Source organism: Sinohyriopsis cumingii, chromosome 2 (genome assembly GCF_028554795.1).
Source record: "Sinohyriopsis cumingii isolate HCF-2022 chromosome 2, ASM2855479v2, whole genome shotgun sequence".
NCBI classification, from domain to species: domain Eukaryota; kingdom Metazoa; phylum Mollusca; class Bivalvia; order Unionida; family Unionidae; genus Sinohyriopsis; species Sinohyriopsis cumingii.
Window position 1 is genome coordinate 151,066,315 of NC_142962.1, and position 26,760 is coordinate 151,093,074.

Genomic DNA, 26,760 nt, shown 5'->3' on the forward strand with positions numbered 1-26,760 from the left:
AACTTTTTAAGCGCTGCTAGCCGCTCTCTGGCTAGCCGAGTAGTAAGTGATTCACCTACCATTATTGTAAATTGATCCGCAATTTTCTAATTTTCCGCCGAGTGTACCATCGGGGGCTCCACGGAGTTTTCGTCTATAATCCTTCTAATGTTTTTGATCTTACTAGAAATCTCCCGGCGTCGTTCATAAACACGTCCGAGTTTTTTTCGTATTATTTCAACGGCAGTGAATAGTCCAATGAATGCATTTGCGTCATTGTGGTACAAGTTTTCATTGATCGTATGTTGTAATCGTTTTATAAAAAAATACTCGCGGGCCAGGGTAAAACGCCCCCGTTTCGACTGTTCGTTAATAATCTCATAATCGGATAATATTTTTTCACTGTCGAGACCATCAGATAATTCAATTCCTTGATTTTTTAATTTTGAAATCTCAGTTAATATATTATTGATGTCTTCGATATTCATTATTCTTATAAAACATCTTATTTCTAATATCAAAAATTTTAATAAAATTATTGGGGCCATTTTTGATCCCGTTTTTTGTATGGACAGTACAATGCCGTAGATCTCCACTCGAGTGTTGTGGCAGATTGCAGGCATACATGGACAGTACAATGCCGTAGATCTCCACTCGAGTGTTGTGGCAGATTACAGGCATATACATATACTTAATTAAGGACATTCACATCTTGGAACCCCAAAGCATACATCTCCGGGAGGGAGGCCTAGGGTGACAAACGTCATCGTAGACCGCCCAGAAGATATGCTTGGGGGACATCACTACATGTACTTAATTAAGGATGAATATATTTACAATGAAATGATTGATGGATGATGGGACGGCACAAGACAGCACAAACATAAAACGGCGGGGCGGAACTCTACGGCCAATTCAACCAATCAAAAGCAACCCAATTAAATTAACCCGGTTGCATGATTGTGAACAAAAGACAACCACACGCCCGGGTCAAGAGCGTGGGTTAGTTTTGATTAGTTGAATTGGCTTTCGAAAGCCCCAGGCTTATAACGAGTCATCTTATATATAAAGTGACTAATACAGCGGCGTCAGTCGCAAGGTGTGTGTTAATTTGAATTCCCTTGAATCGTTTGAATCCTTAAATACTTATTAATGGTGTTTCACGGCATTTAAATGAAACCAAATACTCAAATAAAACATTAAAAAAAAGAATACAGCTGTTAGATAATAGCGTGTATTTCATTAGTTTTCATCGTAAAATGATTAATTAATCGCAACATTAATTGGACTTCAAGGGACGCAACATTAATTAGACTTCAAGGGACGTAACTCTTGTCATGCGACGCTATCACAAAACGAGTTATCTCCCTTTGATGTTATATATGAAAATCGAATTCTATGACCCGTCTTTTTTGAGATCGCTGTTTGATATATTCGTTCTGCAACAAATTGTATTGAGGCGATACAAATGTCAAAATATTTTCCTGCCTCATTCATCGACTGAAATATTTTTTCCTCGTGAGTTGTTGTATCAAATGACTTTACGGGTTTTGCTTTCTTTGAGTATTTACCAGTTTGGCCTTTTTTACTATTTTCACTCTGAGAGATGGCTTGCAGATTACACAGTCTATTATTTTGATAATTAGAATCAATGTGATCAATAACGAGACTATCTTTGATCAATCCGTGGAAACATTCATAGATGATTCTGTGACAGAGATATTTTTTCCCTCCAGCAGTAAACATTAAATACCCGTGATTGTTTTTCCATCCAACCGGCTTCTTCAGTCTACGATTTCTAACAATACCGTCGCGAGATGCCTCGTAATTGACGAGCAGGGGATGCGGCTGAAATTCTTGGTCCATTTGTATAATAATACTACTTGTCTAATTTATTATTTGGTTTAATTATGAATCTTTCAACGTAGTCTTGGGGGGTTTTGATGACGAAGTCGGCGGTGGGGTTGATGACGGCGTTTTTAATTCGCTTGTCATAATAGCGTTTTAGTTCCCTGTATCGCTTTCCGCCACAATTGATACACAACTGTGATTTTCCTCTTACACCGACGTGGCAAACCAAGCACGGGAGGGGGCCAAGAGAACCATTACGAACGCTTTGTAAATGATACCCGCAGAATTCACCTCTACATGATTTATTGCACGGGGTTGTCGACCCAATCATCAACCATTTGCAGTGATTCATTATACTATATTCTTTCATTTAAATACTTGTTTTAATTATATGGATGAGTTCGAGAGATTGGCAGCAATTAAACCCCGGAAAAATATTAGGTTTAATCTCGATAGAGTCCTCAAGGACACACCAAAAGCGTTAATAAACGATAAAACCCTGTTGAGTAAAATACGCGATTGTATCAATGAATTCAAGCGTGATGGCGCATCTCACAGTTGGTCAACATTTCGAATTGATGGCATTGTTGATGCTACCATGAACGACAACCGCGCAGCAATGATAATATCACAACTTGACGGTAAAAGGTATTTCTTCAGAGTAAAATTCATTGTCCGGGTGGAATCAGGCGATTGGATCATGCGTGATAAATTTGAACCAGTTCTCAGCGACAAGAAAACAGTCACTGTCAGCCGCGACTCCAAGCCGGGGTTGTTAACCGGAATTGACAAACCATACTATGAACGAGCGTATCCTGAAACAGCAGTTGTTTATGGAATATACCCGTTAAATAAGAAACCTGATATCGGAAAACTGAAACCGATGAAACAGTCAACTGGGATAAATTGTGTAGCAGAACGAATAATAGAGCATTTTACAAATGCATGTCGAGGAAACAAATTGACTGATTTACGACGTAGCAAAATCAACCAGTGGGAACTAACCGTAAAAGAGCGTGGAGCAACCATCAGCGACATAGCGAGATTAGAAACATCGCTGAGATTTCCAATAACCGTTACAACGATAACCGGTGAAGTATTATACGAATCGAAGTATAAATCGAAGGGAGCCCCAATCAAAATTATTGATCATAACGAACACGCATGGACGCCCGTGATCACAATATTTCCACGGGATAGAACAGTAAAGTATATACCCGAAGAATTCCTGGGAGAACAATTCTCCAAGGACGGTTTTCTCGCGGAGAGGAAACTATTTGATGCTATTGCCTACTTGTGTAAAAACGACCCTGTATCAATGTGGTTACTTCGCAGCGCTGAAAACGATGCGGATACCTTTGATCAGTTTGTAAGACCAAACGGTGAATTATATCGCACTGAAGCATTTCACAACAGGATGAAAAAAACCGCCATAGAATTTGAGGAGCATGATGAACAACTGCTAACAAATTGTTTTACGATTCCATCGGTTGTAGCTCATGTTGCAGCAAGGAAAAATGCGTGGAGACCAACGCGCAGGGAATTTCTACCGGATGTACAATCCAGTTGTTTGGAATACTATCACGGTGGACTATGGAACACTGAATACAACCGCGACGCTATGATCTCGGTTGATATGGTTGCCTGTTATCCAGCGAGTTTTCTCGGGTATGGATCCGCCGCTGAGTACTTTAGACGATTTGGACACCCCAGTCATGAAATGACTCGTGTTGCTATTAATGGACCACTGCCTGATTTTGATTTAACCGGATTCGCTCGCATAGTATCATTTGAATTCGCGGCAGGACTCCATCGCTGTTGCTATATTTGGATCGGTAGACACATGGCTGAAAAGAGATGGCTGCCAATAGCGCTGCTACGGTATATGATTGATTGTAGCATGCTAGTTTCGTTGATTGTCAGTGACGCGATTATATCATACCGGGCACAGACTGAAGTCTGGTTACCAGAACCGGAGCGTCTAGATAGCATAATTGACGAGTCCAGAAAAAACATTGATGCCGACGAGGAATATATCATCGAATGGTCCAGGAGGATATTTAACCAACGAAACCGCGAGGCAAAAGATCTCGGTAGAAGAATAATTGGTAAGTTCACACAAGGTGGAAAAAACCACGACTACAAACGATATTGCTCACGGCTGATTATAGATGACGCAGAATATGATTTCGTAATCAAGGACACAGTGGCAAAAAATAGATACGTGAACTGCAAAACAGCTTTCTTGTCCAATGGAACGAGGTTGGGTACAGTTGTTACCTACAGCGATGGAGACAGCCCGGCGTATCCACATTTGAGGGCGTCTATGCTGGGATATGCCGCTATCAATTTATTCTCGATGATAAATAGATTCCCCGATACCGCGGTTAGAGTAGCCGTTGATTCGTTTTATGTTGACGTAGCGTATAAGGGAAACGTAGCCGAGTTTACTAGTCCGGACGAGAGTTGGGGTACATGGAGAATTAAAAATGAAATACGACGCGATTATTCCCCGTCAGCAGATGTCACCGTTGAGAACAACTACTTACGCGGTGATAAATTGTCAGAATGGTCTAATGCACCATCGTGTTCTGATCCAATTTGTAGACACAAGACGGTTTATTTAAGCGGCTGTGGCGGGTCAGGAAAGACGACTCGGGCAATTGAATTATTTCGAACGCGGGCAAGTATAATCGTGCTTACACCGACTCATAGACTAGCGCGAGAGATAAAACAACGAAATGTTGACGCCGTTACTTATCACAGCTTCTTTCGATACAGCGGCGGTGAGTGGACTCCTGATCGAATGGGTGAAAAATTTATTCCCGACATTATCATCTGGGATGAGATATGTACTGTTTCGTTAGATACTTTACAAATGTTTCTTGAGTGGTTGCTGCGCGCGAATACAGCGGTAATCATGTGTGGGGACCATGGCCAACCACCACCATTTGTCGGCGAGGGTCCACATGATTGGTTAAGGGGTTTTGTGGACTATTATGAAGAAACCGATACTGATTACCGAGCACTTGATGAACAACTGCGCGAGGTTAAGAAATTAATCAGATTACAGCCGGATAGAATTCAATGTGAAATAATTCGCGAGGTGATTCCGGAAACGCCGTTAAATGAATTCTGGGAAACATGGAGACCAAACGATTTGATTGTAGCGAGTAGAAAGATAGTCAGAGACACACTTCAGCGGAAGTTGTTTACGTTGCATAAGGAAAAGTTTCCAACGCGTCCAGTGCCGTTATGTTATAGACCCGCGGACACACGGCGGCAGAACATTGAAGTTGAAATTCCAGGCCGGACAGAAAAACAAATTCTCGTGCTGAATGATATCGTGCTCGTTGATATCAGCGTCGTCGAGGACGCGCTACGTGCTGATAAATCCCCGTGGACGCTAGGATACGCAACAACAATACATTCCTCGCAGGGACTAACCATCACGGACACAATTGTTTGGATAGTTGATAATCGCATCGAATGGTCGAATCTAGTCTATCTTGCAGTGTCCAGAGTACGAAGGATAAATCAGCTTCGAAGAATTGTTATTGACGAAGCCACCGACGAAGCCGGCGACAAAGTCACCATCGATGCAAGCGTCATTGATAGAAAACTCTCGGGTTACCGCCAACAGGATAAAAAAAAACAGCGGCGTTTTGATATTGATGCCGAATTAATAATCTCGCTACGACAACAACAGAATAATCACTGCGCGAGTTGCAATTGTATAATGAGTTGGCGTTATTCGGATAAAGACACTCGCCAATTTACCGTGGATAGGATCGATAACAGTCTCGGTCATGTCAAAAACAATGTGAGGTTGACCTGTCTTGAGTGTAATAGACGCAACGGCGCTAGTTAAGACCACGCGGGGGTAATTGAGTATCGTTAGGTATCACTTGTAGTTGCTCGCGTGTAAATCCGCGCTGAGGAGCAGTTGAATCCAGTCTATAGATCGGTGGTCTACCAGTTGATCGTGTTATCGTTGATATGTTATGTGTGGTAACACTCCAAATAGGATCGGTAGCCCTTTTTTTACCGCCTTCAAGCTCTCCTGGTTCATATAGATATCTAACAGTGACATCGCCAAGAATCGGCTTAGAAACGCTATTTATTTTTAATTTTCCGGGTATATACTCGTATTTAATCGCGTCGCTGGGCTTCATGTTGATTACTCGGGTAATCTCGTTATTTAACGCTGCAATTACACCTGGCAACCTTTTAACCCATTCACGAGATCGTTTTTCTTGAATGAATTCCTTCGCGTATTGATATCCAAATAACCGTTCAGCGAGAGTCCGATTGAATCGTTCAACAATTGCCTGATCACGATGTAGCGCAGTATGACCTCGTCGTATCGCGACGCTATGATGTTTCAGCGTTGATAAAACAGCGCCGCGAAATTCACTACCAGGATCAACTTGTAATAGATTTGGCCAGCGCAGAGGACCTCTTCGATAAATCCGCTCAAACGCATCGGCTACTTCAGTTGCTGACTTTGTTTTCAATGGTTCCGCTTGTTTGTATCGACTCGCAACATCAACTACGGTTAGCGCGTATTTGTAACCGTTGTCATGCGGCAAAAATAGTATATCAGCCTGATGAACTTCATTAGGTACGCTGACATCAAAGCGCGAGAAGTTGATTTGTTTAGGCGGTGGTAGATAGATTTGCCATATAGCCTGTTTGGATAACCAATTAGCCGCAGTGGTCTTTGTTACCTTTGCAGCGCTTGCAAGCTTACCAATTGCGGCCTTCCCCTTCCAGTATCCTCTCGGAGAATAATAGATGGATTCCATGTTGTTATTATAAACGCTATCGTTTTCAATTACCAGCGCCAGAAGCTCCGCTTCCAATCATTAATTTACCTTTCATAGCCGATTTTACCAACCATGAGGCCAATTTTTCTTTGACGGATTTATCAGGAATAGCATTTAATGCGTGAATTAATTTTACATCCGCGATATGACGCTGTTGCAGATCGCTACTTTTGTAAGCAACATCATGAGCATGACACGCCTTATCGATAGCGTTTATTGGATACTCACCGGGTTTGGGCTGATTTTGATCATCGAGTCTAATATCTAATCGTGTTCCGGGGCCACAGTAGTTATATCCTGGGAGGTGTTTTTCTCCTGGATACTTTGCCCACGGTGTTCCGGGGAGTTTTGCCAATTTGGCTGCGATGTCACCTCCTCGCTTTTTTTTAAAACATCTCCGGGTCTAATAGAAATAAATCTAAATTTCTTTGTACCGCATTGTACACACTTGCCAGTAAGGGCCGATCTGTTATTTCTTGTTGTAGCGGTTGTCATATCATTTGTGCCAGTACGTACTCTACACTTCACACAATATAGATCCATAATTTATGTATAGAGATATGAATATAATTGATTTTTCGGCGACTAAAACAAGAGAACCAGTTAAGCATGTTGCAGCGTTACCAAACTCGATCCGGATGATTATCATCGGACCATCTGGATCCGGCAAGACGCAATTGTTACTCAATTTAATAATGAGATGGATGAAGTGGGATAAGTTGTATTTGGTTGCTCCTAGCGTAGATGATCAACGATGCTACGAGGTGTTGAAAGATTTCAACGAGAATGCATCAGCGATCGCTAAAAAAAATGTTATTGAGTTTATTACGGATATCAATGATGCACCGGGTATTGATGATATTGATGGCGACGTTAACAATCTAGTCGTGTACGATGATGTTATGTTAGACAATCAAAAAAACCCAGCTAGGATATTTTCCAGAGGCAGGCATAAAAACACTGACGTGATATATGTCACTCAACGATACACTCAGATTCCAAAAGTAATTAGAGACAACTGTAATATTCTTGCTGTGTTCAACGGCGTTGATACACACACGCTACGAAATATTTGGCAGACATGGTGCGGCGGTGACATGGACTTTAATGTTTTTCGAAACTTTTTTAGTCATGCTCAGTCGACCCCACATGGATTTGTAACGATAAATTTACATGATCCTCGGACACGATATCGTATCGGACTTGACCAAATATTCGGTTAGTTGTAAATAATTTTCATTGTAAATAACCACTTAGCAGCAGAGGGGGCGATGACATCGACGCGGTCGTCGATGTGCTTACCGGACGCTGACGACGCTGGGGATCGGCGCGCAGAAGATGTTAATTAAACCAAATGACGACGCGACGATCCCCCAACGACGTCGTCGTTTTTTTTTTACCAGGCGCTGACGACACTAGATCGTTGAGTGCAGAAAGTAATAATTAAGCAAAATAACGATTGGACAAAATGTCCGATTCGCCCCCTCTGCTGCTAAAACGTCTTTGGGGTAGGCACATGTGTTGGTAGTTTGGTCAAAAACTGCAGCTTTAATCCTGCCTGTATGAAGAGGTTCAGTGTATTCCTGGAATTCCAACACAGAGGTAGATACATGTTTTGGAACTGCTGCTGACTTAATAAAAGATGATCATTTCTTTTCTTTTCTTTCAGATTCTCCCCAACGTAATAATTCTTTTGGGGATGAAGATCTGAAGAAATACTTCCCTGCATACCGAGATAGGTTATCAGTGGTGAACGTTTGCAAAACAAAATAATGAATGGTGATGAAAAGAAGTCTAAGAAAGCAAGACTTATTGAGACTCTAAAAGGCAAGTTGGGAACAAGGGGAAGGAAATAAAAACAACTTGACAACAGTAGTGATGAAGCAGATGACAAAGGAGCAGATCAGTTGAAAACTGTCATAGGTAGATATGGAAACAGAATTTCAAAGAAAATAAAACGGAGAATAGAAATTGTATAGTTAGAAACAAATACGAACGGTCATAATAGCCGACAGGTCCGTAAAAAACTGGAGTAGGGACAATGAATCTGTCTTTTGCACAAAAGATGATATTCTATGTATAGCAAAAGATCTGTTTTTTTCCTAATGGCAAGTCATGTCATGGTCCAGAAAATATCTTCATATTTGATGTGAAGGAGTTTATGGAAAATACTATATGTCACACAGAACCTGTTGGAGAGATGTATGAGAAAACAAAATTACCTATGTTGAGATTCTACAATGACACTTGTCCAAAACAAAAGCATACCACTTGTCCAAAGGAAAAGCATACCACTTGTCCAAAAAAAAAATCATCAACAGTAGATAACAGAAGCTTACAAGGCCAATGCAAGGAAGTCATTGATGATCTTGCAGTGAGCAATGGAAAGCTAACCAGAAGATACATATGGATAAACCCCAGTGCATAAGACCATTAATAACTCAGTATCATTCTTGAAGAATGACAATGTAAAACTTTCAGATGATTTGCCTGCTCTAGAAAACAATGTGACCTACATATACCACGCTGGTTTAAGCAATGTAGAAAATCCTTTCACTGTATTAGACATTGATGATATTCACACTGATCCAGATGACACAGTTTAGTTTGGACCCTTCCCTTCCAATTATGAACCTCAAGATTTGTCTGAAACTATACCTATAGACAGTTCATTTACATTAAGCACATGAAACCAACCTCAACAGGAACTTCTCATCCGTCGGAGTTATGCTATGGAAGATCTTATTGAGGCTTTTGAGAAAGACGCCAGTCTTGGTTGTAGCTATGATTTGCTGTTTTTAAGAGGTTGCTTCCCAATGGTGAGATAGAAGCTGGAGACGATTTAAGGGGTATGCTCAGTGTCACCCTTACTAAATTGTGGCAAGATTTTTATATTAAATGTACGTTGGGAACCAAAACTAAAATTCCATACCTTCGCCACGATTTTGGGCACAGTAAATGGGATGCAATTGGAAGAACCCCGAAAGTCAGTTACGAGCATTGTAGCTATTTTCCAGTGACGCTGTCAAGAGCGTTTATCAACCAGGCAGTGTATGGAACACAGATCACACGGCAGACACAACATTATCTTTTGGAGGATTTTCTAAATTTTGTAAATGACAGTGAGAGAGACATTTTAAGAAAGACATTGCAAGATTTTGAACAGACTGACACAGATGAGGTGATTGAAGCATTAGAAGACTACACATGAATAAGCATTCCCAATAAGGAAAACATCTATCAAATAATTATGGAAATTGACGAATACACTTGATCCAGGAACCAATGTGTGTTCTTGACACTTCGGCACATCACCTCACAAAGATGGGTTTGACATCTGCAGAGCTAGACATAATACACGAAAAATGCAAACCAACATCAACAAGGGTCATCAATATGATCAGGTTTTCTTCCATCATGACTGAAAGTCAGAAGCCAGTATCAAAGTATCATTGTAAGTTTGTGAAGGAGCTAGAAGCAAATATGCTTGGAACATTCCGTCGCTTTATGACAGGTTCAGACATTATATGTACTAGTAAGATCTAGGTAACATTTGTTCATTTAGAAGGACTATCAAGTCACCCTGTAACCCATGCTTGTAGTGGTGTCATTGAATTTACAGAAGACTACCAAAGCTATCCAAAGGTCCGTAATCAGTTCATGGAAATATTAAGAAGCAACGTTTGGGTAATGGACATTGTGTAGATTTAGTCATGGAAAAGATATCAGAAAATGTATGCATATTACCGTTATTTATGCTAATATGTTGTGAAGAATTCAAACATGGCAAGATATATCTGTCCCATCTACTTGTACGTTTGAAGTGAATTAGGTAAGTGCTTCCTAGGTAGCAGTCCTATCAAGTAGGAAATTTTCTGTATTCAAATGTGATTTTTTTCCACCTCATATAATGGTTCTACGAACTGTGGCACAAGGTACGAAAAAACATGCTTTTACAATTTCCATTTTTTATGAAACATTTCTTCAATTTATCATATCAATTAATGCATAATACTTCATTCCTTCAGATTCATAATGAATATATTTCAGGCTATTTTATGTATACTTTTTCAATAATATGAATATGACCGTGTGGAAATCATGTTTAGCTTTCCTGGTCACATGTCTGGTGAGCTTATGGCAATGGTTTGTATATATTATCCTGGCCATGTGTCATAGTTCTGGGTTTGTTATTCATCGCTTTTCTATTAACTTCTATTGCTTTGAACAATTTGGCTGTACAAAAACTTCTGTCTCAATTCGTGTAACATAGCAAATAATTTCCTTAGAAACTATCAAAATATTTTCAGAATTTACCCTGGCATAAATACTCGTTTATTGCAGTGTCATACAGCATCTAGCAACACTGCCATTCATTACTGTACAAACAGGTCTGACTTAAACTGATAGTGCACTAACATTAATAAAAGTAGTAACTATTTTATTACATTTTAATTAAATACGTGTATCATTTTTGATACTTTGACTCGACATTTGCTATAACTGTGATGATTCCCTATTATTTGTATTCACAAGACAGTTGAAAGCGTGATGCAGTTACAGTATATCTGCTGCATCATATAGACCATCCCATCTGGTATAAAAAACTAGCCACACAAGATAGATTAATTCATTGCAGAGATTACAACAAACTGATCACTGATATATTTCAGGTATTTACGAAATTTTCTTAATTTATAGGTGGTCTCCTAAGGCAGTGTTTAACTTAATCAAATGATTCATATCAGAATGTATGTGAATATGCGCCGATCATGATATAGTATTTCATCAGGAGAGAGGAATTTGTTTCATAAAAGTTCAGATTTCAGTTTGTTTTATTTTTTTGGTACATGATGAGATTAGACAAGGCATGCCTAGAACATAAAATATTATCTTAGTTGAAAAATTAGTTTATTTTTCATTGAATTTAATGTGTTGTTATATTAGTTTTGAAACTTACATTTACATTTTATCAGATATTGGGCATACATTGCATATTTTGTGCAGTTTTTAATTCTCTTATAATATCCCTCTTGACTAAATAGTAATGTATGAAATACAGTCACTGGTTACATTTGGGAAAACTAAAAAAAAAAACGGTTAAATTTTACCTGACCCAGATTTTCAACACTTTTGGAAAAAGTGATATGATAATGTTTATACCATATGGAAGGCTACACCTGTTCTTCCAACCATCGTTTTGTCACACATTTGGTTATGTGTGTGTGTGTGTGTGTGTGTGTGTGTGTGTGTGTGTGTGTTTAGGTCAAATTAAGCAGTGTATTGCAGCATGGATATTCCATGAACCCATTTCTGGTTTGACTATAGATATATCTGAATCAGTGTGTATAATTTACAGACATGTTGCAATTATATTCGACATTTTGACTTTGCTTTACATTGTTGGATTTCTGTTAAGGTAGTTGTGGTTTTTCTGGTGGAGGGCAACGTTTCAGATACAAACTCGGCTTCTCATATACATGATATATGCTGTCTTTTGCATGGTTTTTCCTGGTATTTACAATCATCTATCTTTCACAAGCAATTCCATTTATATGCAGTACACCAACATCAGCAATATCACATTTCATTATGATTTGTATTCACATGAATTCATAATTCATAGCAAACTTTACTTAATGTAATGTCAGACTTCTTATTGCACGGGGGGTCTTGAACTGAGTACCTGTTTCTATCCATCTTGAAATATATTTATTGTAATGTACCACACTCTGACTGATATTGTAAAAGTTGCATAATGACTATACATGCTTCAATATCATAACATTCCATATTCATTTATTTTTGGAAGAGATTGTGTAGAAATAGTGAAACAGAAAATCTTGACTAAGTTTCATGCTATTTTTTTGCATTTGTCTCATTTCGTTGTTATTTTCATCTCACTTATGATTAATATCGATAAAGGGGACACTTTGTATTCAAATTGTCCATCTATCCATTTGTCTGGACAGCATCAATTAGAGGATTAAGTATTTGAAAGGGAAATAGTTCTTGTTTATCTTTTGGATCAATATCAGACAGGCAAAGCACAGGAGCTCGTATCATTGCCAACAGTTTATCTAACAATTAGACATGTACTATATAATACTACTATTTTAATATAGTACATGTATGATTGTCAGGTAATTTGTAAACAACTATACAATCCCCAGTGGGTTTGGTTTGGTCTTTTGTGGCTCAGCAACATAAGTAAGTTTTAAAACCATGGCAAGTGAAGTGTCAAGTCCCATTATCTTATAAGGTAGATGTTATGAACATTCGTTGCTGGCAAGAAGTACTATTTGTGATTTGTTTCTGATGATCCATTGAGATTAAAGATAAGTGGATCCCAAGAACACATCCAAGAGTCAAATACTGTGCTAGATTTGGATTTGTATTATCACACAAGAGATTTCTTACATGCAAGTCTGAATTGAAGCTTCCCTTGATAATGAGGTTCACACTTCAGTTTGGTGCAAAAACCTCCTATATTTAGTGTAGCTTGCAAGGAACATAGCATTTAGTTTAGTACTGCATCCTCAACAGACATAAGATGCAGTTCATTTATGTATACTCACCATGGAATAAACATGACTCTTTCAGTCTAAGCTTCAATGGAAACTACTTTTTAAAAACATCTAGTTATGTTAACACTAATACACCAATTTATTTGGGTGGGATGATTATAAATATGTTTTCGAAGACTGACATTTTTCTAATTAATGGGTTCAGTATACATAAACATTTTTATCGACTGATGTCATATGATTGGTGGAAGTCTCAAACCTTTATGCAAATCTAATCAGCTGAATTTTAATTTAGTTCCAGTCAACAATTGCCAACTGAATCGTATCAGTTGTAATTATCAGTTATTTTATTCAACTGGTTTCTTGTTGTTTGTTAAATTAACACTGATTTTTCTTTCACTGTGTTAGCTTCTCAAATAGTGGTCCTACAATGCAAGATGATTACCCTGATATTTATATTAGTTTTGGTCGACCCGAACAATATAAATATCAGGCAGGTGTCTTACATGGTAGGACTGCTCAAATAGGCTTTATCCAAACGCCGTATTTTTTATAACAGTGGACATAATCACATATGCATATTTATTAAGCGGCAGCAATATCAATGCTTAACTCGTTAACCCCAGAGGATTCTTTTCATTTTCGCCTAAAATTGGGGTAAGAAACGGGTGTTTGGAGTTACTGCAGAATACATCAGATACATCTGCTTCCGAGTGATTTTCGTTTAGCCGGGTGCCTGGGTGTATAAAAAGACGTTGTTTTTGGCTGGCTATTTCGCACGCACATTTTGGACTTTTTTTGTAAACGCTCGCGTATGCAGTTCTTGACCGGTCAGCTATTTGGTGCTCTACAGTTTCATATTTTGCATTGGGCTATATTATTTAAAGAAAAAGAATTTTCCCGGTTTCCCTCACCGGTTATGCTGACTATTAAAAATACCTTGCCTACTGTTATTTACATTTTCAGAAGCTGATATTGTCTATTCTGGCAAAATTCATTTTCCCTATATGAATACATTTCAGATAATCCGTAATTTGGACTACTTCAGACTCATTTTTTTTTTGGGGGGGGGGGGGGGGGGCACAGAGGAGCAGTCATTGTAGTTAGCTGTGTGCTTTGATCATTTTCAATTTCCAAAAGTACAATATCCGAAGAAATTTCAGCCACCATACATGTAAGTAACATAGCGATATGCCAACATTATTTCCATTGTTCACGTTTCATATGTGAACAATTTCACTTTATAATCCACACTCGCTCAGAAGTTCATACTATCTGTAGAGCGCCCCGTTAAAATCTCTGGCAAGAAGGACAAAGTAACGGACACAAACATGGGTTCCAGAAATATGTCATTTCTGGCGTTAAACAATTCTGTGTCAAAAAAAAGTTTTTTCCCGCCGCATTTTGTAATGTTCGTAGATCATTTAGTATCATTGTAGACCTACTTTTACTGTTCTGTCATATTACCCTATTTGGAGTATCTTAAATGATTTTGACGGTACATTGCACAGAAGTAGGGTACAACTTCAATAGGCATAAACGTGGCGCGCGGTGTTAATGAGATAAATTGATTGTAGCATTATACATAACAATTAATGGGTCACCATAGGCCAAACAGGCCCAACCACTAGTTTGAAGTTTGCTCTCAGTGCGTAGCAACAGTAGGTAGAATTAAACTGCACAATAATTACCTGACAGTCTGACCTATTTGGTGAAATAATCATAAAGGCAAACACCAATGACAAATTAGTAAATCGAATACATCATTTTGTTTCCCTTGCTTTGTAAGAATGATCTCGTGCATACTCCGCAGGTGAATTTGATGCGTGCAGTTGTTATACTTGTTTTTCTGTAGCGGACAAGGGCCAAATATGTGTGGTTATTAAATCTATAAATGGAATGTCATTCATTTCGAGCTATGCTATCGACATTCGGATTCACCTTTTGGTGATCCACTCATCACATAAAAGAATATTGCCTCTTTTCAATATGTATTGCAGTTGCTTAAAAATCATTTTCATTTCTCACAATATTTTAACTATTTGTTTATTTTTTATATTTTGCTCTAAAATTTGATTTTTTTTCTCTCAGTGTTTAAGGATTCCAATAAATACTTTTTATAGCTTTGTCTAGCTTTATGTATAAAATAACTCAATGATTTTGGGCATTTAGCAAAACTTATATTCATCCATTTTTCAGAACGCCGGGCTGCAGATCTATTCTCTGACCGTGTCAATAGCGCTGAACTACTTTAAAAACAGTATTACTGTAGAACATGTATTGTATATTTGGAACAAATTGTGAAAAGCATACAGTACTTCTCTCTTTCTCTCTCTCTCTCTCTCCGATGACGAGGATGCTTATGTTGCCTTGGTCATGTATATCTAGTGATTCCATAATCCACCGAGTGAGGGAAAGGAATCGTAGCTCGAGTTTACACCATTTTACAAATGTTTGGGCTGAAACGCTGAGCACTATGAGTATACGCATTTTTTTTCAAAACGTAGCCGGAAACAAAATTAAAGATTAAAATGGGTAAAATTCTTTGAATACAAATGTCCAAAGATTTATATAAACGACACTCTTTGGAAACGTCAAGGACATCCTCAGCTGGGACATTATTATGGAACAAATCCCAGGGAAAAATGGTTGCGTGTTTTGTCATTGATGTAGCTGATAAGTGGGTCTAATAAAATATATAGCAACCACCCTCCTCCCATAACTATTTGAAACAACCACTTCCTTTTCATAACTATATAAAGCCTAAAAGATTATTGTACGAGACCAGCGCATGTATAAATCCCCTGTAAAGTGCTTGAAATACTATGCTATGTCAGCTATATCGTTTGTTGAGAAGGACACCTTATTTATGGACCAGTGGTATGGCTTCGGTTTTGGTGTCTTTATCTATGAAGAGTCCTTAATCCAGTTATATGACTGGGCTCTGAAGGGGCACTCTTAATAATTGTGCCACAGAAACCGGATACACCTCTGCCATGGACAGAAAGACATGAATTTGTTTTTGTTGTGTACGTCTATGTGTTTGTGAGTCTTTAACTGCACGTGAACACGTTAAGAGTAAATCGTACCAGGGCAAACGGAAGAAGGATACACCCAAGTTACGGATCCGGGCTGACTTGGGCTTGTATCGAGCTTGCATGCCCTGGATTACAAGTCTGATACTGTGTCAAGTGAGGTGCCGCTCTAAGAGAGCATTTCATTATCCACATTTTATATGAAGAGCTGTAATACTTTTGAAATACATTTTGATAAACTTTGCAAATTACAGCGCAAACGCCAGAACTTAAGTTCTTTATAGCATAGAGTTTTTCAAATTTGCTACCGATTTGTACGTATTTTGCGACTCCTAATTGACGTTGTTAGTTTAACCTTGATTGTCCGATAGAGGCGCAAGCGACAAATCATGATAAATCTAGATGAACAATTTAAATTTTATCATCATTCACTTTTAAAATCTTTAAAACGTATAAGGTATTTAGAAACTTTAAAAGGTAGCATTATAGATAAAATGAGACGGCAGAAAATTATTTAAAATGAATTCTTACAACCTGTACGAGCCTACGTTTGCTTCAACACAGTGCATTTTATCACTAATGTTGCTTATTTGTTCACATAACCATATTTAAACTGAAGTTTAAATATTTACAACTATCAGAAAATGCACCCAATTCAAATTTTACCTACAGTTCTGAATATATATAATTTAAATTTTGATTTGTAGTAATTACATTTACAGCGCTTGTTTAGGAGCATGTAAATTAACTTCCTGTTACAAAATCTTTTTAATAACCAATGTACAGGATCACAATGATGTGGTTTACACCAACATTTTCGAGTGCCAAGGATATTTTTCCTTTTACCATGTCCCTTACTAGTTCTTAAATAAAGAAGCGAAGAATTAAATGAAATATGCTTATTATCTCTGGAGCATTCTTTTAGGCTGATGGCAGTTTTTCAATTATTACGGAGTCGGCGATGGTCTAAAGACTAAAACAAGACGTGAGTTTACGGCATGGTCCTGAAATCGGGGAAGGGAAACACCCACAAAAATTGCTTTTAACTACAACTAATCGGGAGGTCATTGTGTAGAACAAATTTCGGCCAAATTTGTGAACCATATACATACTATAGAGCTTTTTATGGAATATAGAAAATAGTGAAGTGTCTTTACCAAGAACTTGCAACAAAAGCGTATCTTGGCTAGCCCACGTTGGGTTTGAATTTAAAACCGTTTCCCCACGAGTTTTGCAGTAGCCGACCTAAGCTGGTCAAGACCAGAGTCAAATTTGAGGCTCTTTACTCACGAGTTACGCACTGTACTACACTACTGAGTTAGCCTGGCCCCATATATGAGAAGAGTATTACGCATGAATACAACATTCATAGAGGGGACATATGACGTTGGGTCCTCATTCTTTATGTGTATATCATGGAAGTTTTAATCAGCGATCTTATGACGCCATGAAATGATCTATTCAACGATGTATTGATGTATACTGAGACACTGCTTATCCTGTTTGTTTACACGTTTGTTAAATTTGTGCTTGATATCACACCAACTCATTCTATCTATTTTGTAATTTGGAGCGTGTTATGAACCGTTATAATAGTCACATCATATATTCACATGTGACAAGCAAATAACAAATACACATACGTTAGAACAACACGACAAAAATATCCAAGGTAAGGTTTCCAACTAAGAAAGCTGTAACTTATTGATCTTTCGATATCGAAAGAACTACCCATTATCAGATGATAAAACCAGGTAATTCAAAATGGCGACGGAAACTAGGGTTACACGATTCATTTTTGATCTAAAATTTGTCTATCATCGAATTTGCTACGGAAATATATGCTGTAAATGTATCTCAAAGACATCTTTGAAGGACGGTAACTATATATAAAGATACTTTGTGCATCTTTACACAATAAAGACCATAATAAATGCAATGAAAACGAGGGACATAAAAGATTAAATAAAGTTTGTAGTTCTCAGATGATTTATTTGATAAGTGACGTTGGTCTTATAGAGTGTTTTGTATACATGATCTCAGTTCCTGGTACAAATGTACGGCTTCATACGGATCCAGTGGCTGATTCCAGTCAATCTAGTCCATCTAAATCAGACACAACTTATATAAATCCTCGTCAGAAGGCAAGTCATTCTTTGTTTGGCATTCTTCTTCACAGACTTCGGTATCTAAATTGTATACCTGGCAGATTAAATTATCGAATCCATAGAGATGTGGCAATGTGTACAGCAATACGGCTTGTCGCAAGGTAGTCCTGTAGTCCAATTACTTCGAATGTGGTGCATGTTCAACACTTCAGCGACGTTATCTAGTTCCGCCTGTAAAATAGTTGATAGAATCTTGTGAAATCATCTTCTCTATACCGTCTTTTTCATTCCGAGTGCTGTATTTCAGAAAAATAAATATAATTATGTTAATGAAAAAACACTGACTAAAAATGTATGCTGTTATTTTATTGGTTGACAAGATTTTATTCTTCCTGTTCGTTTATGAAATTACCATGCCTTTTGTTGCTGTTGTTTTCTTTTGAAGTACGTGTCAGTTCTTTACCTTACTTTTTACCATGAAGAAATTTAAAGGTAGTATTGTACATTTGATAAAACTGCACATGAAATAAGTATTCATATTTACCATCTCAAATTTAATTTAAAAAATTTGCAGGCATTTTTCATAAATAAATAAATAATATAGATCCGCGGGAAGCTTTGTCTTGCCATTTTCAGCCTCTGGTTATTACGTTGCCGTTATTTCCATAAGTGTCCATTAAATGTAGCGTGGGGATGTTATTCAATGGTTTGAAGTCATGACCCAGTAGCCGTTTCCAAGAGGGTAAGAATCCAATGGGTTGAAAGCCATGACCCTGTAGCCGTTTCCAAGAGGGTAAGAAACAATGGGTTGAAAGCCATGACCCTGAAACCGTTACAATAGGGGCTTGCATGTACTGACTTCATGCATATGTACATTAATTTTCGCATGCTGAGAAAATGTATGTATGTATGTATGTATGTATGTGGTAGTAGTTATATGGTTTGTATCTCGATGATTTTCTAGTTATGATCAAGTATTTGTGTCAGCAGGGACTGGAAGACACCATGAGACATAATCCAGGGTCAAGACTCTAGGGCAAGGTTGTTTTAGAAAGAATGTGTTGTTGTTGTTGTTGTTGTGGGGTTTAACGCCATTTTTCAGCACATGATAGGCTATGTATGGCGGCCAGTATTAATGGTGGAGGAAGAACCCTGGAAAACCCCGGGAAGAACCACCGACCCACGAGAAGCTACTGGTAAGCTTTCTCACATACCCACATTGGCCGAATCCTAGACTCGAACCCACGCAGACAGAGGTGAGATGGCAGTGATCTGTAACGGAGAGCGCTTTAGACCACTCGGCCACTCGGGGCCCCAGAAAGAATGTGAACTGGTTACATACACAATAATCACAATGTAACAGCATAATTCATGCACATTTACAATACTCTGTATCAAAATATACAGAAATTAGTGGTTGCTTTAACCTCCTATGAGAAAAGGGCTAGACATTCATAAAAAATAGCACTCACCACTCCTTCATTATTAACTATTGAAAGCTTCATAAAGTTCCAAATAGTTGTTTTAGATTAATGGGCAAGGAGAAGAGAAAGAAAAACAGAAAAAACAAGAAGCCGTGGGAAATGCAGGCAATGACAACTGTGTAATTGTCATATCTAATATTTTTCACCCGAAAAGAGGCGACACGCATAGTGTGCATTCATCCTGATTTGTACACGTAAATTGTAAGATTTTAGGACACACGGTACTAAATGCATGGAAAAAAGGGAACCATTCTGGAAATGGGTGAACATAAAATAAAGTATATATGGGTTTGGCTTGACAGCATTAGTTAATAATGTAAATTATATTTTAGGAAAAGAATCTTTCGAGAGATTATCGTAGTGAAAAATGAAAAAATACAGAAATTGTTTTATTGATGGAAGGTCAGTCCTTTAACAGTCTTGAGATTGGAACACTCATTATTAAGATTAGCACCTTACTCTTTGGTGGGGAATTTAAAGCACACGTGTCAAACACATGCAGGTCCAGAAAATGCCGCTCAAATCCTTTCCTCTACACAGAACCTGATATCCACGTTTCATCTAAACTGATAAATATAGGTCTGATCATTAACACTCAGAACTTTAAAGTTATTGAATTTTTAATACCATGGTTTTTGCATAGGTTTTCTATGGGTACTGAATTAGTACCGTGAGTCCTATTGGAAGACGCAAAGTGCCAAGATTGTGTCCCTTTCCGATTGCCCTTTTCTTAACTAAGTCATGCATACGATACGGTACGACTTCAATATTGAAAATACTTGTATACTAACAAATACTCACTTGAATAATTTCGGGGAAGCAAAATCGTAACAAATGTTTTCCAGATAGTCCCCGCTAAAGTAATCATCTTGTTGCATTTGTCGGAACAGATCGATCCAGAATTGTAGGCATTTTTTCTTGAGGACACTCCACCCAAATTCAGCATGCTGATTTACTCTACTGTCTCCACATGTAATACTTGTTACCAGCACGATTGTCTTGATGACTTCTCCTAAGGTAAGCTTCCATTTTGTGTAAGACGGTATTCTTTACTCCAATGTCAGTGCGAACTATTCAAGGGCAGCCTTTCCGACCTTGACCGCTTCTATGAAATAATAGGCAATACTACGTGCCATTCCTCCGCCACTAGTCTGTAACCGAATTATATGTTGGGAAAATCTATCAACGGATTCATTAATGAAAATTCCAAATGGTTTTAGTTTATCATTAGAATCTACAGGCCAAGTGTAGTTGGGCTCATGATTAAAATACATGCGGCGTCTCAAGCGTCTGTTTTTACGCAATTCGACTCCTTCATGATCAATAATTTGCGACAGAACTCTGACAGTTTCACTATCGACAACAAGACCCTCAATAAAAGGTTTTATGTACATCCATCTTTATCCATGCAAACAACCAGACTTACTTCTCTCTCTGTTTCTGAAGAAATGCGGCGACGTCTTATTTTACTTCCTGAAGAGTCAAATATTCTTCAGTTTTCTTTGCAATGTGCGTCTGCTTATTACAATCTGATTATTATATGCTAAAAGTTCTAATATATAATTTTGTGAAACATTTAAGCTAAAATAGAATCTTAGCAAAGTATCAATGTCCAATATATCCGCCGTGTTCTAAATATCACATTAGACGTAAACCCTATGTATCAGAGATGAGTACCCATACTATCTCGTAACAACTAAATACTGTCTCGTAATAACGCAATGTTATCTAGTAATAACGCAATACTATCTCGTAATAACGCAATATCATCTGGCAATAACGGAATGTTATCTCATAATAATGCAATACTACCTCTTAATTACGCAATATTATCTCGTAAATACGCAATGATATCTCATAATAACGCAATTTATCTCGTACTAACGCAATACTATCTCATAATAACGTAATACTATCTCGTAATAACACAATTCTATATCGTAATAAAGGAATAATATCTAGAAATAACGCAATACTATATAGTAAAATGTAATGTTATCTCGTAATAACGCACCATCTCGTAATAACGAAATATTATCTCATAACACAATGGTATCTCGTAATTACGCAACGTTGTCTCGTAACTACGCAATGATATTTCGTAATAAAGCAATACGATCTCACAATAATACAATATTATCTCGTAATAACGCATTATCATCTTGTAATAACGCAATGCTATCTCGTAAAACGCATTGTTATATCGTAATAACGCACTAATATCTCTTAATAATACAATATAACCTGATAATAACACAATGGTATATCCTAATTACGCAATCTTATCTCGTAATTTCGTAATAACGCAATGCTATCTCGTAATAACGCAATGTTCTCTCGTAATAGCGCAATACTATCTCATAAAAACGCAATTTTTTTTCTGACGCTAACGCAATCCTATCTCGTAATAACGCAATGTAATCTCGTGATTACGCAATATTATCTCATAAAAACGCATTTTTTTTATACTTGGCGCTAATGGGCTTCCGTATCTAGTTACCCAATTAAGAGCCACTCCAAAACTTTTCACCACGCGAGTACTCACATGACCGTCACTGTCACTCACAAAACTCACATGACCGTCACTGTCACTAAGAAAAACGCAGTTTTAGTATTCACCACTTAACTTGGGTCAATACCGTGATTAAAGTTATAAAATTTTGTACCAAATATTTGAAACCATGCTATAAAAATAGATTTTGAAGCAAAATCCATTATAAAAAAATACCTAAACTGAACATCGTCATCCACTGAGTAATGTTGATGACACCTTATTTAGCATATGTTACCTTCTTTTTATCTTGATATAAAGGGTCAGTACTGTATGGTGTCAACTGCATGCATTGACCGTTCAGTAATCTTTGTGAAGCAGCGTACTCACGTGGAAGGGGCGTGCTTCAGGCGGCTGTTTATGCAGGAACCAGCACCTTACTAGCGCCATTCTGCCTGACCTGAGCTGTATACACATTTTTTGACTCGTTTGGCCTTTCATTTATCTGACTTTGTTTCACAATGCTTCCACTGTGTATACTTTGCACCAGATAAAAGCCCCTTTCAGTGACTTTCTGGCCCATCTGGGTCAACTCATTTAGCACTTAAGTAGGAACCAGGGGCTTGGCTATCATATGGAACAGATCATGCGATGCATAGCGGCCCACGAAACATATATGTACACTATAAATTAGTCAGGAGATGCCCCTTGCGCCAGAGGTCTTGGGGCGCTAAAAAAAACTTGCGCCAGATATATTGGGGCCCCCAAACCCACTGAGTCATTTTCGTGGACCCGGGCGCCATTCACCCTTAATAGCCACTGCCTTTTTGCATCACTAACACCTAATAAATTTGACAGATTAGCTAAGTACAAGCATATATCCGTGATATATTGCAAGTTACTTTCCTGTTAGACTATAATCCTGCGGAAGTAATTTTTTCTATGCTGCGGATTATATTATAAGAATTATAACTCAGTTTAATTGAAATAATAACAACCATTTATCAAGAGCTGTGAATTTTCCTGGTGGTGGGCGATGACGTGACTTGCAATATTAATTCCATTGGCATGTTTTGCACATTCCATGTGTTTACTATTATGTTTCTGCATCGTTTCACGTTCATTATGATAAATTCTGCTATTTTCATCGCACTGTCATAACTCTGTTTGGTAAAATACATCGGGTTAGCAAAATTGCAAACTTACAACAAGATTTTAAACCAAGTGTCTAAACCGTAGGGTCTAAAAAATTCAAATAATATGTAATGGCAACGTAACTCCACACGTCTCCATATTATTTAAAAGGAAGATCACACAAATGACAGATATATAGGTGGATGAATGGACTGAGAGATAAGATAGATGTCACAAAGGGCTAGAAACCAATTAACCATTATGTTTTACTACTGGAGTACGTAAAGGTAAATTGATTATTCAACTTTTTTCAGATCGATTCTTCATTTTCTTAAAACAGTTATCGCTTCGCTACAGCAAATATGTTAGTTGATAACAGCATGTTATGAAAGAAGAGGCACATGTAAATAAACACTCATCAATGTATATACAGTACACGAAAATACAAATCTAGCACATTAATTATATTTCCTACAAACGTTTTGAAAAGTATTCACTACAATACTTAAAGACTCTCCTCTGTGGGTATTACATTCGAAAGAAACAGTTACTTTGGAGATTTCTTTCCTAAAAGATGTAATTTGTCTTCAATTCGTACTCTTCCGTTACTTGCTTCAGACCGATGTTTATGCAGGCAATGCATGGGACCAGCATCCAAACCAGCTCCTCTCTGCCTGACCTGAGCTGTATACACATAAACTAACTCGTGTGGCCTTTCGTTTGTTTGATATTGTTTCACGATGCTTCCACTGTGTGTACTTTGCAGAACAGTTCCTTCCAGTGACTTTCTGGCTGATCTGGGCCGACTCATTTAGCGCTTACTTTGGAACCAAGGGCTTGGCTACCATATAGCAAGAGTATGCAAAGCATAGAGGCCCACGAATAATTTTTGTACACTGTATATTAGACAAGGGCCCATTGGTAAGTTTTGCAAAATGTCCTGAATAGGGGCCCAAATATCCTAGCTACGCCACTGGTAGCAACACGCATACACACGAGCGCGCGCACACAAATAAAACAAATACACTGCTAAGGAAGAGTCACCAGATGTAAAAGCATTAATCAAAAGGACTGTCTTTTATTTAAAAACCTATATCGCCTTCCAATCGAAGAAAAATAATAATTTCGAATTATTATTCCATCTTACACAAATAGGATTATTTTTGTTTAGAGTTATTTACCGACAATTTTCATATATGAGAGTACCGTCTGAATGACTGTGTCAAATCCTTTTAGCAAACCATTTGCTGAGTCAGAACAACATGCAATATGAATATCTGACATTAATTAAACAAATTTACATACCTATTTATATCCACTCAACATCATTACGGAAGACTTTCTCTCTAAGGGAATTCAGCGGAGATATACATTCGCCTTGACGTACACCTATAAAGCATGAAAAGCCTCCATTAAAATAATTTTGAAATTTTATCTTTTACTTGCTATTTGCATGAATATATCTAATAATATTTAACAATTAGCATCGAATACCAAGTGTAATTAATTTACACCATAAAGTCAACACAAAGTCCTTTGAAAAGTTATTATATCCCCATTATAATTTCTTAGTCACTCGACCACGTAAACCTTGCAGAATGAATATGTTTTCTCAAGTCCCCATTTTCTTCCTAAATCCTGACGATAAAAAAATAATATTCTTTGGCCCAATTGAACAGTCTATATGCTTGTGACAAGTTTTCCAAATGAACTCGTAAGGTAATGCCTCTGGCAATCTCATAAGGTAATGCCTCTGCAATCTCATAAGGTAATGCCTCTGGCAATCTCATAAGGTACTACATCTGGCAATCTCATAAGGTACTACATCTGGCAATCTCATAAGGTACTACATCTGGCAATCTCATAAGGTAATGCCTCTGGCAATCTCATAAGGTAATGCCTCTGGTAATACTCTATAGCAAACTCATAAGGTAATACTTCTGTATTTTATCCATCATTAAAAGGGCTTTCTTGTCTATGGAATGCTTTATTATCTGACCATGTTTCTCTCGCAAGAGAACTGTATTTAAAAAGCATTTTATAAAAGAAATGTGCAAGTAGCTCAGCACAATGATTTTTTTTTTGACAAAAAAAGATATTTGGCCAGCCACTTTTTCCACTCTTTAAGTTCATTAGAATTCTTAGTTTTTAATTCACCAAAGATGATTTGAAATTCACCCTTCACATAATGTACGTCAAAATTAATAATATTATCATCCGAAGTAAAAACAACAAAATAATAATAATAATAATAATAATAATAATAATATACTTCTACAATAATAATAATAATAATAATAATAATAATAATAATAATAACAATAATTTAACAAACATAGCAAATTTCATCATGAAAGACTCACCTAACATAATGGTACTCAGCTTTAGCAACATATAAGTTTTCGAAAAATGAAAAAAAAGATCAATTAAGCACACTCAGGTGTGCTCGCATACACACTCAGATATGCTTGCACCCGTACTCACAGCACACATTATATATGTGTGTGTGTGTGTGTGTGTGTGTGTGTGATTTGGATTTTTAACGTAGCTTTAAAAATTTTTCGGTCATATTACTACGATGTCTGCAGTGTGGCAGTTTAACGGTTCGAACCCGCGACCTCCCGCCTCCGAATCGGAGGCTCTAACCGCTAGGCCACCGGAGCGGTTAATTTAATATATGTAGTAATGGTGGTAAAAAAATATATACGTGTAAATGAACAAAATAGTATGCAACTGTGTATACATTTCAGCATATCAGAAGTCATATATATATATAAACATCAAATAAAACATGCACAAATTTTTTATGGTCACATGGATACAATTCTCCATTGGGAGGCTTTAACACACCATTCCAGCTGGTGATGAAAATTTTTCTTTAATGAGGTTTTAAACGAAGCAAGGGAATCTGAATTATGTATGATCAGTCGTAACGACTTTCTAAAGGGAGGTGCTGCTACAGTAAAAGAGATTTTGAAAAGGCTGGTTTTCGAATTTCGAGCTCGTTGTTAGTTGTGTTACGAATCAATGGTCTTAACTAATTACCGGACAAGAGAGAAAACCAACAAGTTTTGTAACATTCAACAAATAATTTATTTACTTAGAAGACGAAGTAAATATTTGAAAAGAACTTTTCAGTACTTACTGTAAATTAAATCCCGAACAAAAGTTATATCACAACTCCAAATGTATGACGTTCTAATCGAATTGACGTTGTGTTCCAAATAAATTTCAGCATTGAATATGTTGACGTGCCTGTTGTCTCTAATAGGCTAATGTGCCAATGGCATGGAATGTGACAGCGTTCTAACAGGTTTTTGAA

The 26,760-nt window shown here is 37.5% G+C and overlaps 1 long non-coding RNA gene and 1 pseudogene across 4 annotated transcripts in view; both read right to left on the reverse strand.

Moving 5' to 3' along the window:
- Positions 1-26,760, reverse strand: part of LOC149806089 (ras-related protein Rap1 pseudogene) — a 332,158-nt pseudogene that overhangs the window by 102,695 nt on the left and 202,703 nt on the right. For all 3 annotated transcript variants that reach the window (XR_016419852.1, XR_016419851.1, XR_016419853.1), the window contains one exon: positions 24,744-24,827. The product of XR_016419852.1 is annotated as a ras-related protein Rap1 pseudogene, transcript variant X2 (transcript). The remainder of the gene's footprint in view (positions 1-24,743; positions 24,828-26,760) is intronic.
- On the reverse strand, positions 18,193-20,901 carry LOC149806090 (uncharacterized). Its single transcript, XR_016415075.1, has 2 exons — positions 20,615-20,901; positions 18,193-18,625 (listed from the first exon to the last, which is right to left on the reverse strand). It is a non-coding gene; the product is annotated as an uncharacterized LOC149806090 (long non-coding RNA).